We start from the raw sequence: 14,672 nt of genomic DNA, 5'->3' as shown, positions 1-14,672 counted from the left end.
AGGCCCTCCACACTTTAGATGTTCCAAGAGGTCTAATGTACTACATTGAAGGAACCAAACCTTTTCATAAAATTCAGGAACTTTTTGTCACTTTTGCTAAACCTCACGAAGGGCACGCAGTATCAAAAGCTGGCATAGATAGATGGATTGTTAAATGTATCCAAACATGTTAGCTTAAAGCAAAAAGGGTTGTCCCTTTTAGGCCACACTTGTTAGGGAAAAAGGAGAAACTTTGGCTTTTTAGGGAATATTCCCGTAGCGGACCTATGTACACCATCTACATGGTCAACCCCACACACATTTACAGAGCATTACTTTGTCATTAGGCTAAGGTTGGCTAAACTGTGCTACAAACTTTACTGCAAACGTTACTTCAAACATCTGCATCATCCACTGACTAACCGCCGCATTGGGAAGTGCTACTTCACAGTCTATGCAGAACATGCATATTTACAGCCCCACATGTGAATGGCAAAGGTTACTTACCCTGTAAGCATGTTCTTAACTTGTAGTGCTGTAGATTAACATTAGTCCACCTTCCTCCTTGGAGTCAGGGTAAGAGCAGGGTTGGCGACCAGTCACCTACCGGCAACAGTAACATTAATTATACATTATTTGCATGGACACCATATTATCACACATCACTACTCCATACTCGTGCTCCCCCGATGTTCGAAAAACAATAGAGACTGTGCCCATGAGCATTGACAACTAAGGGAGGAGTCACATACTACCATGTGACTCAAATACTATTTCAAACAAAAAGAACTTGCAATTTCCAAGCCCAACACTAGAGTATGCAAATTATATGAATCTACAGCAGGACAAGTTACGAATGGATACTTGCATGGTAGGTAACGTTTTCCTTCTTTAAAATTAAGATAATGTGAAAAATTATATCAGGATTACAGTTTGTGGCAGATTTATGATCTGGGTAAAGGTTGGGATCACGGTTGGAGTAAGAATTAGATTACAACTTGGGGTTAGGTCACCGGTTAAGGTTAGGGTTGCACTCCTCTTCATTACTAATGTTGCGTTTAACATCTGTTATAGTATGGTATATGTAGGAGTCATGGTCTTGTTAAGAGTCACAATTTGAGTCAGTTTAAGGGTTAAGATCAGGTTTATGCCTTTTGATAGGATGGATAGGAGTTTTTTGGATGGGTTGGAGTTAAGTTTCAGTGTGTGGGTGTGTGTGTGTGTGTGTGTGTGTGTGTGTGTATATATATATATATATATCTATCCAAAACAAAAAGGTTGCCCTTGAGGAAACGGCGACACAGTTGGTAAGTATCTCCATCGTTTATTTCAGGCAGCAGGCACAGCGTAACATCTCTCTCACATAAAGAATGCCAAATGCATTTCGGGCTCCCGCCCTTGTTCACTGGCTGTTCACAAAAACATCAGCAGCTGTGTGGACTACATATCATTACGACCCGCCCCAGTGGGACTTCTTGCCTCAATGCTTGTTGGGTGTAGTAGTCCGTAAGAGAACCATTGTTGGTGCTGTTAGATATTCGTGCAAAGTTCAAAACTGTATTCCCCAAGTGGGTTCTATAGGGGAGATGCACCACAGTACCTGCGAGTGTCCAGTCCCAAAATATCGGATTCACCAACTCCTCATGGCACCCGATTCTTCAAGTGCCAAAGGACCGCTGTTCAGGCGGCGGAGCGTTTCCGCGACGAGGCACGCCGCACTTATATCCAAAACAAAAAGGTTGCCATTGAGGAAACGCTGACACATTTGGTAAGTATCTCCATCGTTTATTTCAGGCAGCAGGCACAGCGTAACATCTCTCTCACATAAAGAATGCCAAATGCATTTCGGGCTCCCGCCCTTGTTCACTGGCTGTTCACAAAAACATCAGCAGCTGTGTGGACTAAATATCATTACGACCCGCCCCAGTGGGACTTCTTGCCTCAATGCTTGTTGGGTGTAGTAGTCCGTAAGAGAACCATTGTTGGTGCTGTTAGATATTCGTGCAAAGTTCAAAACTGTATTCCCCAAGTGGGTTCTATGGGGGAGATGCACCACAGCGGTCCTTTGGCACTTGAAGAATCGGGGGCCATGAGGAGTTGGTGAATCCGATATTTTGGGACTGGACACTCGCAGGTACTGTGGTGCATCTCCCCCATAGAACCCACTTGGGGAATACAGTTTTGAACTTTGCACGAATATCTAACAGCACCAACAATGGTTCTCTTACGGACTACTACACCCAACAAGCATTGAGGCAAGAAGCCCACTGGGGCGGGTCGTAATGATATTTAGTCCACACAGCTGCTGATGTTTTTATGAACAGCCAGTGAACAAGGGCGGGAGCCCGAAATGCATTTGGCATTCTTTATGTGAGAGAGATGTTACGCTGTGCCTGCTGCCTGAAATAAACGATGGAGATACTTACCAACTGTGTCGGCGTTTCCTCAAGGGCACCCTTTTTGTTTTGGAGATATATATATATATATATATATATATATATATATATATATATTCACTGAAAAAACCATAGGTTATAGACCATATATAGTTAGGAATTAGCATTTACAAAACCTTGAAAATTCACTGAAAAAACCATAGGTTATAGACCATATATAGTTAGGAATTAGCATTTAAAAAACCTTATTTTACTCACACAAAACCATTGAAATTCCATATATAGTTAGTTGCACTAACTATATATCGCGCACCCTCAATCCACTGCTGATCATGTCACATATTACATCATTCATGACATGGTCAGTGACATCACTGATGACATCACTGATGACATCTCAAATGACAGTGGAAGTATACGTGTCTGGACGAAGGATTTAGTAGGTGCATGACTGAATGTATGAGTGAGTGATTAAATGTGTCTCACTGAGTGCATGGGTTAGTGACTAAACTGTCTTAATTTGTGCATCATTATGTCTGTTGTTCTGTAAACTGCTGCATGTGTTGATCATTAGCTATACGAGAGGCTATATGTGTTATTAATTGGTTGCCCAAGTATTTCTATGGGAGATTGAGTTTGTGTGGGGGTGGCTGGAAGGTGTGTGACTCTATGCATAGATGTGTGAGCAGTTTATTCACTAGGTGTATGAGTTCAAGAGTGCATGTGGAAACAGCTACATGGGCAGTTGACTGTGTGCATGAGTGTATTGATGAGTTAATGGATATCTCAATGCTACATGTCATAGTAAGTACATATGTAAAACACAGTAAATGTGATAGTTGGCATATATAAATAACTGTGCATGAGAGCCACTGAATGAGTGAGTGGTTGTATCGATCATTGTGAACTTGTATCAGGGATTGTATAAGAGAGTAAATATGTGTTAGTATATGTTTCAATAAGTAAGGTGTGTTTAACTGTATAGTTGAAGAAATGGAGGTGAGATTGTTTCTTTGCATGACTGACTGGGTGTGTGAGTAACTCCATTGATGAGTGGCAGTGTGTGAGTGTCTGTATACACTGAGTGTATCTAAGGTTATATTAGAGTCTGAAGAGATTTATCGTATTAGCACAAGAATGATGTCAAATGAGATGTCATCAGTGATGTCATTTGAGATGTCATCAGTGATGTCATCAGTGATGTCACTGACCATGTCATGAATGATGTAATATGTGACATGATCAGCAGTGGATTGCGGGTGCGCGATATATAGTTAGTGCAACTAACTATATATGGAATTTCAATGGTTTTGTGTGAGTAAAATAAGGTTTTTTAAATGCTAATTCCTAACTATATATGGTCTATAACCTATGGTTTTTTCAGTGAATTTTCAAGGTTTTGTAAATGCTAATTCCTAACTATATATGGTCTATAACCTATGGTTTTTTCAGTGAATTTCAATGTTTTTTTAATAGCAAATATCATAAGCTGTCGAATGTCAAGTACGTGGTAAGTGAAAACATTTTCGTGTTTATGCACACTGATCTGCTTTGAATGGTGCCCCCCCCCCTCATTTCTATTAGGAGTACTCTCTCTTTGCAGATAGTGAAAGGTAGTTAACGCAGGCCTTTGCCCCCGTTGTAATCCGTCGTGCCTGCTTCTCTCTCCATTTGATTGATTGTTATCCAAGTATTTACTGTTTTAGAATTAGTACTCTTTGGTTCATTCTCTATTTACAAACAAACACAGAGTCGCAATGCTCTGTTTAGTCTTTGCAGATAACGAAAAATCGTGTAAAAAAAAAAGAAAAGGAATCGAGCAAAATCAGTAGGCCACTAATGGGATCTCTTTTTGACCTCGCTAAAATAGAAACATTAGGAACAACCCCTCATTACAAATACAAAACTAGTGAGATGAACTGAACTCCACACAATGATGGCTGCAAAACAGCTCGGCTCCGCCACCCACCCCGCCCAAAATAATGATAAAGAACGGCTGCCATGATTGGTTGCGGAATGACCACGACGGAGCTACGAAATGGTGCTGCTCTCATGCTAACCCCAGCTTCAGTCTGAAACATCCAGAAACACTGTAGACTACCAATTCGATCAGTTCCGGTAGCGCCCCAATGTAACCCGGTAGAGAAGAACTAGCCCTCCCCTCTTTGACTGATGGTTCTTGTTGCCTGTCCCTTCTGTTGTCATTTAACAGAACTATTTAGCCTGCTGAAAGGGGTTGTGTTCCGACCGCTGGTTGGTGGAGACATTTTGACTATATTCTGTACCTGCGTTGTCGCGTAATGCGTCATATGACGCGCCGCGTTAGCGCATCCGGAAGTCATCCGGGGCGCGCAGCGCGTAACGTAAGCATAACAAGTCATGTGACTTGTTAATAAAACTTTTCATTGGTTCATTTTACTTTTCTTATTGTAATGATGAAAGGCTTGGTCATATGACCTAAAAATTACGCTTTTCATTACTTCTTAAATATATGTTATAATGTTCCAGGCTAATGTACTTTCCCGGAAATTTTACAACTGTCCTGCAAGTAAAATATATTCTTTTTTCGAGAAAAAGAGCGTTTCTTCGTCCCATGACGGAGCCGTTGAGCAAAAGAGGGTCGACCTGCTGTCTTAGTCGCCGATACGCCTGAATATGAGATTCTTATCGATCACTTTATGTTGCAGGAATAGAAAACACAACAGCCCTTGACCATTTATCTTTACTGCGTTCCTTCGTATTATACCTTTTACCCTTCATGTAATTGGTCTGCTTTATTTCACTTGCCTTTTAATGATTCTAAAACAGTCACTATTATTAAAAACTTTACCAATGTATATACTACTACCATGTTTTCTTTTAAAAACCTTTATTGTGAAAATTTCATTATACAAATACGAGCCTATAACCACGTGGGCCTGCCACAGAGCAAACTGTAATCGTATATGATGAGTAGACATTTACACTGTAGAGGAACGTAACGGGCGGGCCATTAGGTTGCAAGAACTAAGGTGTCTAACAGTTACGGAATCGGTGGACGTACATTTTATAATTAAAATACGACAGGGCCAGTTACAATAAAATTATCTAGATATACATTTGCGGGCAAGTACCATGGGTGACGTTAATTCGAACTTTCAATAGTACAGTAATCAATAACACATCAGAACTTAATATCAATAGGGATGTCGAAATATTCAATCAATTCTCGTCCCCGCCCGCCATGTGCTTCAAAACTGCATACGTATCTCGTGATTTCAAGGTTCTGCAACCAGTACACAACAAGGAGTTACGAGTCCCATTTATTCCGGCGCCATTTTGGGCGAGGACGGGCAGGTCCAGGATATAGTCAAAATGTCTCTACCAACCATCGACTATGATGATGTTCATATGCTGTATTTATTAGAGTAACACTCATCTGTCCACATGAAATTAATTTGCCACAATCTAAACATGTCATTTTAATCTTTCCAAAGTTCTTCTAAATATTTGGGACCGTTTCCCTTGCCTCTGAAGCTCTCAGTGCCACTTCTTTGATGAATGTACTAGCAGGTCAGGGGTTCTCCTCCAAATCTCTCTTTTATGCAGCACTATAATTAATTGGTGCCACCTCTCCATATGACGATGCATGGTATAGTTACCACAACTATATTTTTTTTCGGTTCCTCTGGAGAGTTCATCGTGGCAGATGAAGCGTGTAACGTACCGGGCATTTACCTTTTTTTGCATGTACAGGAAAGGAAAAAAAAATCGAGCGTCCGAGTTCTAAGGTGTCCCAGGGCCATTTTAGTGGACCAGGCCCAAATCCAAAGAACAGGCCGCCATTTTGAGAGTCCTCTTGCAGCCGCCTGTCGCTGTAGCATCAAGAGCAGCCGAAACTCAGCTGAATGGCAACTGAAACGGTAAAGGGGCGCCCCACTACAGCAGACGAGCCTCCACCTAGGAAGGCCCATTCACGCCGGCTCCCCCCCCCTTCGGGCACCCCACGCCGTTATTCGGAGCAGTATTGTAGGATGGCCACACCAGTGCGGCAACTTGCTAGACATCACCTCGGTGGTAACCGAATCTCAACGCCTTGTGGTGTCTTCTATTCAAAAAACATTGTTATGCTGCCTTCGACCTATTCGCCGCAAGTGCGCACACAACTCAACTGCATAGCTTGCTAGACACCACCTCGGTGCCATCCGGATCTTGGAATGTCAGCACCTTTTGGTGTCTTCTCTTCAGAAAATATTGTTGCGCTGCCTTTGGCCCCATTCGCACATCAGTCCGCTACTGACGCCATCTCATAGGCTAATGGGGCGCCCCACGCCGACTTTCAGCATTGTAGAATGACCACACCAGTACAGCAACTTGCTAGACATCACCTCGGTGCCATCCGGATCTCGGCGCCCCACTGCAGATGAAGTGCCTCTCAACTATGAAACCACCACGGTGACATCCGGATCTTGGCGCGTTGTGCTGCCTTCGGCCTATTCGCACATCGGTCCGCTACTGACGCCATCTCACAGGCTAATGGGGCGACCCACGCCGAGTTTCAGCATTGTAGGATGACCACACCAGTACAGCAACTTGCTAGACATCACCTCGGTGCCATCCGAATCTTGGCATCTCAACGCCTAGTGGTATCTTCCATACAAAAAATATTGTTACGCTGCCTTTGGCCCCATTCGCACATCAGTCCGCAACTTAGACATCACCTCGGTGCCATCCGGATCTTGGCATCTCAGCGCCTTGTGGTGTCAGTCAGAAAATATTGTTGCGCTGCCTTTGGCCCCATTCGCACATCGGTCCGCTACTGATGCCATCTCACAGGCCAACGGGGCGCCCCACGCCGACTTTCAACATTGTAGGATGGCCACAGAAGTGCGACAACTTACTAGACACCACCTCGGTGCCATCCGGATCTTGGCGCGTTGTGCTGCCTTCAGCCTATTCGCACATCGGTCCGCTACTGACGCAAACTCACAGGCCAACGGGGCACCCCACGCCGACTTTCAGCATTGTAGGATGGCCACACCAGTGCACCTTACTAGACACCACCTCGGTGCCATCCGGATCTTGGCGCGTTGTGCTGCCTTCGGCCTATTCGCACATCGGTCCGCTACTGACGCCATCTCACAGGCCAACGGGGCGCCCCACGCCGACTTTCAGCATTGTTGGATGGCCACACCAGTGCGGCAACTTACTAGACACCACCTCGGTGCCATCCGGATCTTGGCGCGTTGTGCTACCTTCGGCCTATTCGCACATCGGTCCGCTACTGACGCAAACTCACAGGCCAACGGGGCGCCCCACGCCGACTTTCAGCATTGTAGGATGGCCACACCAGTGCTGCAACTTGCTGGACACCACCTCGGTGCCATCCGGATCTTGGCGCGTTGTATTGCCTTTGGCCTATTCGCACATCGGTCCGCTACTGACGCCGCCTCACGTGCCAACGTATTTTCTCCGCATTTTATACCCTATGCCGCATAACAGGTCATGTGACTTGTTTATAAAACTTTTCATTGGTTCATTTTACTTTTGGTTTCCTAATGATAGAAGGCTTGATCATATGACCTAAAAACAACACTTTTCATTGGATGAAAACTTTTTTTTTTTCCCAAACGATGAAAGCCCCACCTTGTTTCTGGATGTTTCAGACTAAACTGGCGTCAGCATGAGAGCACCACCATCTCGTAGCTCCGTCGTGGTCATTCCGCGAGCAATCATGGCAGCCGCTCCCCACCAGAAGCCTGCAGGAGTCGGGGCCGCCAAAACTTTTGATGAATTCTCAAGGCGGAGGGGACGCTTTCGAGAATGGGGTCCAAGACCTAGCAGACAAGCGTCCGATTTCCAAGGTGTCCCAGGGCCATTTCAGTGGACCAGGCCCAAAAAGGAAAGAGCCTGCCGCCATTTTGAGAGTCCTGTGACAGCCGCCTATCGCTGCACCGCAAGAGTGGGCGCAACTCAGCTGAATTGCGGCTTTTGACACAGTGGACCAAAAACGGACGGAATGGCAACTGAAACGGTAAAGGGGCGCCCCACTACAACAGATGACACTCCACCTGGAGAGGCCCGTTCACGCCGCCTCCCCCGGGGCGCCCCACGCCGTTATTCGGAGCAGCATTGTAGGATACCAAAACCAGTGCGGCAACTTACTGGACATCACCTTGGTGCCATCGTTCTGCTGCCTTGGAACTATTCGCACACCAGTTTGCTACTGATGACCCACCCCCCGCGACGCCCCACGCCGGAAATCTGGACGTTGTGCTGCGTTGGGACTATTCGCACAGCCGACCGCTACTTCGTTGTTTTTCCCTAAAAATGTTTATATGTTATTACTATTTTTGTTTTCTTGTATATATTTATAAATTATTAAAGTTTTATAATCTTACTACTTTGTCGGAGTGCTATATATTTTTAATGTGACACATAATTGTAAAAACTTTGATGTACAAAGAGTCATCCCTGGAATCTTCCGCTTCACGCTCGGTCCCCTCCCCAATCACGATACAGGATGGTTTTCAGATAATAGCAACGCTTCTGCTGTGACGGATCTCATCGAGTGTGGGCCTTGATCTACTATAACTCCTTTGAAGAGGGGTGATTCTTTACAGCTGTGGCCATAAACTACATCTGCAGGGCTAGCTGATAGCCTAGGACCGGCCTGGACAATCGGACACAGAGGAAAAGGAGTGTCAGAGGGTGCGGTAGTGAATAGGGCGAAAGGGAGGTGTCGGGCGGGTACAGGGTGTGATTCTCAGGGAAGAGCAGCGCAGATGGGGGGAGGTTTATTACCCATGCATAAGACAGAGAGCGGGGGTGACCACTGCCTGGGTGAGATGCTTGCGAGGGTGGGGAGCCATGCTAAGGATCGACAGCGTGCACAGAGTGGGTCTGGTCAAGGCATCTAAAATGGCTGCCGTGCACGACAAAAGTGTGGCATTTGAAAAAAGACAAGATGGCGCAGACAATGTTTTTCAACACTTCCTGATTTCCTTCGAATCGAACGTTAACAGACGTTGGGGCATATTACCAAAGTTAAGCGATATTTATCCCTAACGATGCATTGCAAAGATTTTTTTACCGTCAGAAATTATCGCAGATAAACCTTGCTATTATCAAGGTTTATCGCAAATACGATAAAAAACGACCGCAATGCATTAATATCGCTGAAAACTCAGCGATATTCATGCATTACCGAGCTAATGCTCTTAGCCATGTTATCCACCTCCCATTGGATAACATGGCTAAGAACTGCTCAGGGCAGCTGTTACTTTTTGGAGATATTCGCGCTTATCTCGAATATTTCCAAAAGTTGATAATAGGAGATAGCGATGTTAGCGACTGTTTCCAGTCGCTAACATCTTGGCATGCCCACTTTGCATGTCATTAGTGATAAATATCACTCACATGCAAAGTGGGGCCCAAGATGGTCGCTATCTCCTACTAGCCGTCGCTAACTGGTGTTAGCAACAGCTAGGTAATACAGATATAATTTTATCTCCGCGAAGCGGAGCGCTGTTACAGATATATATCTTGTTTTTGAACGTTAATTTCTCAAAATGCACTGAAGCACATATATTGAGACCTAGCAAAGGCACATCGGGCTACCAGTCCCTAATATTTTACCAAGTTTCGTGCAAATGCATTCAGCCGTTCGATTATTATTAATATTATTTTTTTTTTGCCCCGCGGGGCCCTTTTAAAACCTCCACATCAAACCTAGGGGGTCAGCGAGGATCTACTATGCCCCCTTATGGTCATTTGCCCCTTCGCTTTGGCCTCCTCTTGTCTCTCGATCCTACCGACAGACAAGATGGCGGCCGCTACGTACTGTTTGGAATGTTTACAGACACCGGAGAGCCAATCAGCTTCGCTTCGCAAAGCTCCGTAACGCGAAAAGTACGCGAAGCGGAGCGCTGTTACAGATATATATCTTTTTTTGAACGTTAATTTCTCAAAATCCACTGGAGCACATATATTGAGACCTAACAAAGGCACATCGGGCTACCAGTCCCTAATATTTTGCCAAGTTTCGTGCAAATCCATTCAGCCGTTCGATTATTATTATTATTTTTTTTTTTTGCCCCGCGGGGCCCTTTTAAAACCTCCACATCAAACCTAGGGGGTCAGCGAGGATCTACTATTCCCCCTTATGGTCATTTGCCCCTTCGCTTTGGCCTCCTCTTGTCTCTCGATCCTACCGACAGACAAGATGGCGGCCGCTATGGACTGTTTGGAATGTTTACAGACGCCAGAGAACCAATCAGCTTCGCTTCACAAAGCTCCGTTGCTCGAAAAGTACGCGTCCTGGAGCGCTGCCCGGTCCGCTGTTACAGATATATATCTTTTTTTAAACGTTAATTTCTCAAAATCCACTGTAGCACATATATTGAGACCTACAAAAGGCACATCGGGCTACCAGTCCCTACAATTTTGCCAAGTTTCGTGCAAATCCATTCAGCCGTTCGGGCTAAAAGTGAGGCCAACCGCCCTATGGAAAACTCAATGTTAAAAACACGTTTTGGGACCCCCCTTTTTTCTCGACCCCCCCCCCTGGACGAACCCCCCCCCCCAATTTTCAGGGGCTGCTCAGAAACCAAATGTGCCATTTTCCTGAAAATTTCAGCCAATTCCGTCCACAAACGCCAAAGTTATTAGACATAGAATTTTCAAAAAACCCATAGAGAAAAAATCCTAACTATATATACCTACTGGCGACCGCCAGTAGGTAATATATGCAGTTCCACTTCCTTCCGAAATGCCGGGACCCTTGAGACAACGGTGCAAATCAGGGGCGAAGGTTACCCTGTGTAAATGCAGGTTCACAGCGTGTAGCCACAACAGCTACGCCATGCACTCTCCTCTATAATATTATCGTATGCATTTGATGGTACCTGAAGTCGACTAAGTGCTTTTCTGATGATTTTAATTTTAATTATTGTTAACTGTTTCACTTTTTCACTGATTTTGAGAACTCATGGCCGTGATAGGACCTAGATGATTTATAATATAGGAGTTCTGATTGGCCCATTGCTTTATATTTCAGGTATGGAAGCATGATGAAATGAAGGGAAACCTCACTGGGGTGATGAGCACTGAAGATCGTATGGACTTGTGACTATGTTCTCTCACTTGAGACTTTTTCAAAATATAAGCTGCACTAATAACCACTGATGTACAAATTTAGACCTGAATTTCCTAGTGGGAAGGTCACAGTTTACAAATTAAGAAAATAACCTTATATTGGGTTATACTGACTCACTTGAGTTTACGTATTTTGTGAATATTAACTTATGTTAGGTTTTGATCGTGGTGACAGCCTATGGAACAGATTATAAGCCACAGTTTCCTTTTGGTATAATGACAATTGATTTACCTTCATAACACGTTTATTTTACCCCAATACCTGATTTAAATGACTGGAGTGTCTTTATGCATTAAGGTTTGGGTAGGTTTAAAACGTATGCATGGGTCACACTGATGTTATTACTACACTCCAAGATGGCCGCGAGATTAGGACCATGAGTCCCTTGTTTATTTTGAGCACTTTTCTCACGTGAAACTTTATTTAGTGTTTGAATGTTGACATTGTAATTACCCGTGACCAAGGCGAAGGAGTCGCTGAAACGCGTTGGGTTTTTCCATGTTTATTTTCATGATGCTGCAACTGAAAGAATAAATACTTTTTTGAGATGCACGCACGAGACTGGGAGTGAGTAACTTTTGTTGCTGTCAAGGAGAGTGCATGGCGTAGCTGTTGTGGCTACACGCTGTGAACCTATATATATATATATATATATATATATATATATATATATATATATATATATATATATTCACTGAAAAACCATAGGTTATAGACCATATATAGTTAGGAATTAGCATTTACAAAACCTTATTTTACTCACACAAAACCATTGAAATTCGCATATATAGTTAGTTGCACTAACTATATATCGCTCACCCGCCATCCACTGCTGATCATGTCACATATTACATCATTCATGACATGGTCAGTGACATCACTGATGACCTCACTGATGACCTCACTGATGACATCACTGATGACATCACTGATGACATCTCAAATAACATCACTGATGACATCTCAAATGACATCACTGATGACATCACTGATGACATCATTGATGACATCTCGTTTGACATCACTGATGACATCTCGTTTGACATTACTGATCACATCACTGTTTAGATCTCCCGAGGGAGCCACAACGCTGCTGAGGCGCGGCGCAACGAAAACCTTTTAATCTTCGAGACTTTTTACTTACCTTCCCTCCATCTTGCAGGGGCTGCGCCCTGGACATCGCGCACCCCCTGACGCCTCCTGACCTCCCTGCCGGCCGCCGCCAGAGCGCCCCACGCTGCTCGTTCCCTCACCCTGTGACGGGCAGGTCACGAGGGCGGGGACGGGCGTGCCCACCATCTCGGGCTGCTCTGTGGTTGGCGGGGCTGCTTCTCTGTCCCTCCCCCCCTGGTAATCTATTTCAGCAGGGCGAGTTCAGGCCCTGTCACTGTTTAGATCTCCCGAGGGAGCCACAACGCTGCTGAGGCGCGGCGCAACGAAAACCTTTTAATCTTCGAGACTTTTTACTTACCTTGCCTCCATCTTGCAGGGGCTGCGCCCTGGACATCGCGCACCCCCTGACGCCTCCTGACCTCCCTGCCGGCCGCCGCCAGAGCGCCCCACGCTGCTCGTTCCCTCACCCTGTGACGGGCAGGTCACGAGGGCGGGGACGGGCGTGCCCACCATCTCGGGCTGCTCTGTGGTTGGCGGGGCTGCTTCTCTGTCCCTCCCCCCCTGGTAATCTATTTCAGCAGGGCGAGTTCAGGCCCTGTCACTGTTTAGATCTCCCGAGGGAGCCACAACGCTGCTGAGGCGCGGCGCAACGAAAACCTTTTAATCTTCGAGACTTTTTACTTACCTTGCCTCCATCTTGCAGGGGCTGCGCCCTGGACATCGCGCACCCCCTGACGCCTCCTGACCTCCCTGCCGGCCGCCGCCAGAGCGCCCCACGCTGCTCGTTCCCTCACCCTGTAACGGGCAGGTCACGAGGGCGGGGACGGGCGTGCCCACCATCTCGGGCTGCTCTGTGGTTGGCGGGGCTGCTTCTCTGTCCCTCCACCCCCTGTCACGCCCCTCTTAGACCCTTTCCATGTGTCCCTATATTACAACTTCCCCGTTTAGACGGCGCAGCGGGCGGGCGCAGCGGGCGCGACGAAGGCGCGCCGATGTTGCGCCTAAGTTAAGCCCGTCTGCGCCCGTCCGCGGCCGACCGGGGCTAGGGGCGCGTCACTCTGCCCCGTTTATCACCTATTCCCCGGCCCAACTTCACTGCCTCCAGGGTCCCTGGCCCATTGCTACTTCCACTTGTTCTCGTATCTCCTCCCTTGGTCTATCCCATGAGGTTTCCTCGCACATTCCCTTTACTGTGTGTGGCCCTTCTCTTTTACTCCCATCTTCCATTCACCCTATACCCCTTAAACCCTTAACAGTCCTCTACCTTAATACTCGGTCCGCTGTTGCCCATGCACACGAACTTTCGGTCCTGTTGGACCTTCATACCCCTGATCTCTTTTTTTTAACGGAGACCTGGTTCGGCGATGACTCCCTCCCCGCCCTCCTGGCCACCCTGCCGGCTACTTACTATGCTCTTCGGGCAGATCGCCCTTCCGGCAGAGTGGGGGGCGGCGTGGCAGTCATCGCACGCACCGATCTCCCTTTTCAAACCCTGTCCTTACCGGACATTGCTACCTCTGAATACTTGGTTATTCGCACCACCGCCACCTCTCCTCCTTTGACCTGCTTTCTCACTTACCGTCCTCCCCAATCTCCCGCACAGTTCCTTTCTGATTTCTTGGAAGTCCTGGCTACCATTACAGTTAACAACACCTCTATTTTACTCCTTGGTGATTTTAATTTCTGGCCCTCCGACCCTGCTGAATGTTCTTCCTCAAAGGAATTTTCTGAAACCCTTCAATCCCTCAATTTCACTTCCTTTGTTCACTCTCCCACCCACATCAAAGGTCATATGCTTGACCAGATCTGGTCCTTGAATTGTCCCGTGGAATCTCTCTCTATCTTGCCCTGTACATGGTCCGATCACCACTTGATTTCATTCTCTCTGTCCACTCACTCCCCAGCCAAGCCCTCTAGTCCTAAGAACATCTGGGCCCGAGCTTGGGGCCGAGCCAACCTGGAAGATTTTTCTTCCTTTCTTACCACTACTCTCCCTTCCCTGCAGGGTCTTCCTACCCTTTCGCAGGTCGCGGCTATAGATCAGTGGC

The 14,672-nt window shown here is 46.2% G+C and overlaps 1 protein-coding gene and 1 long non-coding RNA gene across 3 annotated transcripts in view; one reads left to right on the top strand and one right to left on the bottom strand.

Moving 5' to 3' along the window:
- The window catches only part of LOC144770428 (uncharacterized), a 398,083-nt gene that overhangs the window by 255,322 nt on the left and 128,089 nt on the right, over positions 1-14,672 (bottom strand). The window contains exon 2 of the long non-coding RNA XR_013598891.1: positions 487-582. This is a non-coding gene — a long non-coding RNA (uncharacterized LOC144770428). The remainder of the gene's footprint in view (positions 1-486; positions 583-14,672) is intronic.
- The window catches only part of LOC144770427 (sulfotransferase 2A1-like), a 117,742-nt gene that overhangs the window by 37,119 nt on the left and 65,951 nt on the right, over positions 1-14,672 (top strand). The window lies entirely within an intron of this gene.

This window comes from Lissotriton helveticus, chromosome 7 (assembly GCF_964261635.1).
Source record: "Lissotriton helveticus chromosome 7, aLisHel1.1, whole genome shotgun sequence".
NCBI classification, from domain to species: domain Eukaryota; kingdom Metazoa; phylum Chordata; class Amphibia; order Caudata; family Salamandridae; genus Lissotriton; species Lissotriton helveticus.
The sequence above is the reverse complement of the archived record's forward strand: the minus strand, read 5'-3'. Positions and strand labels throughout refer to the sequence as shown.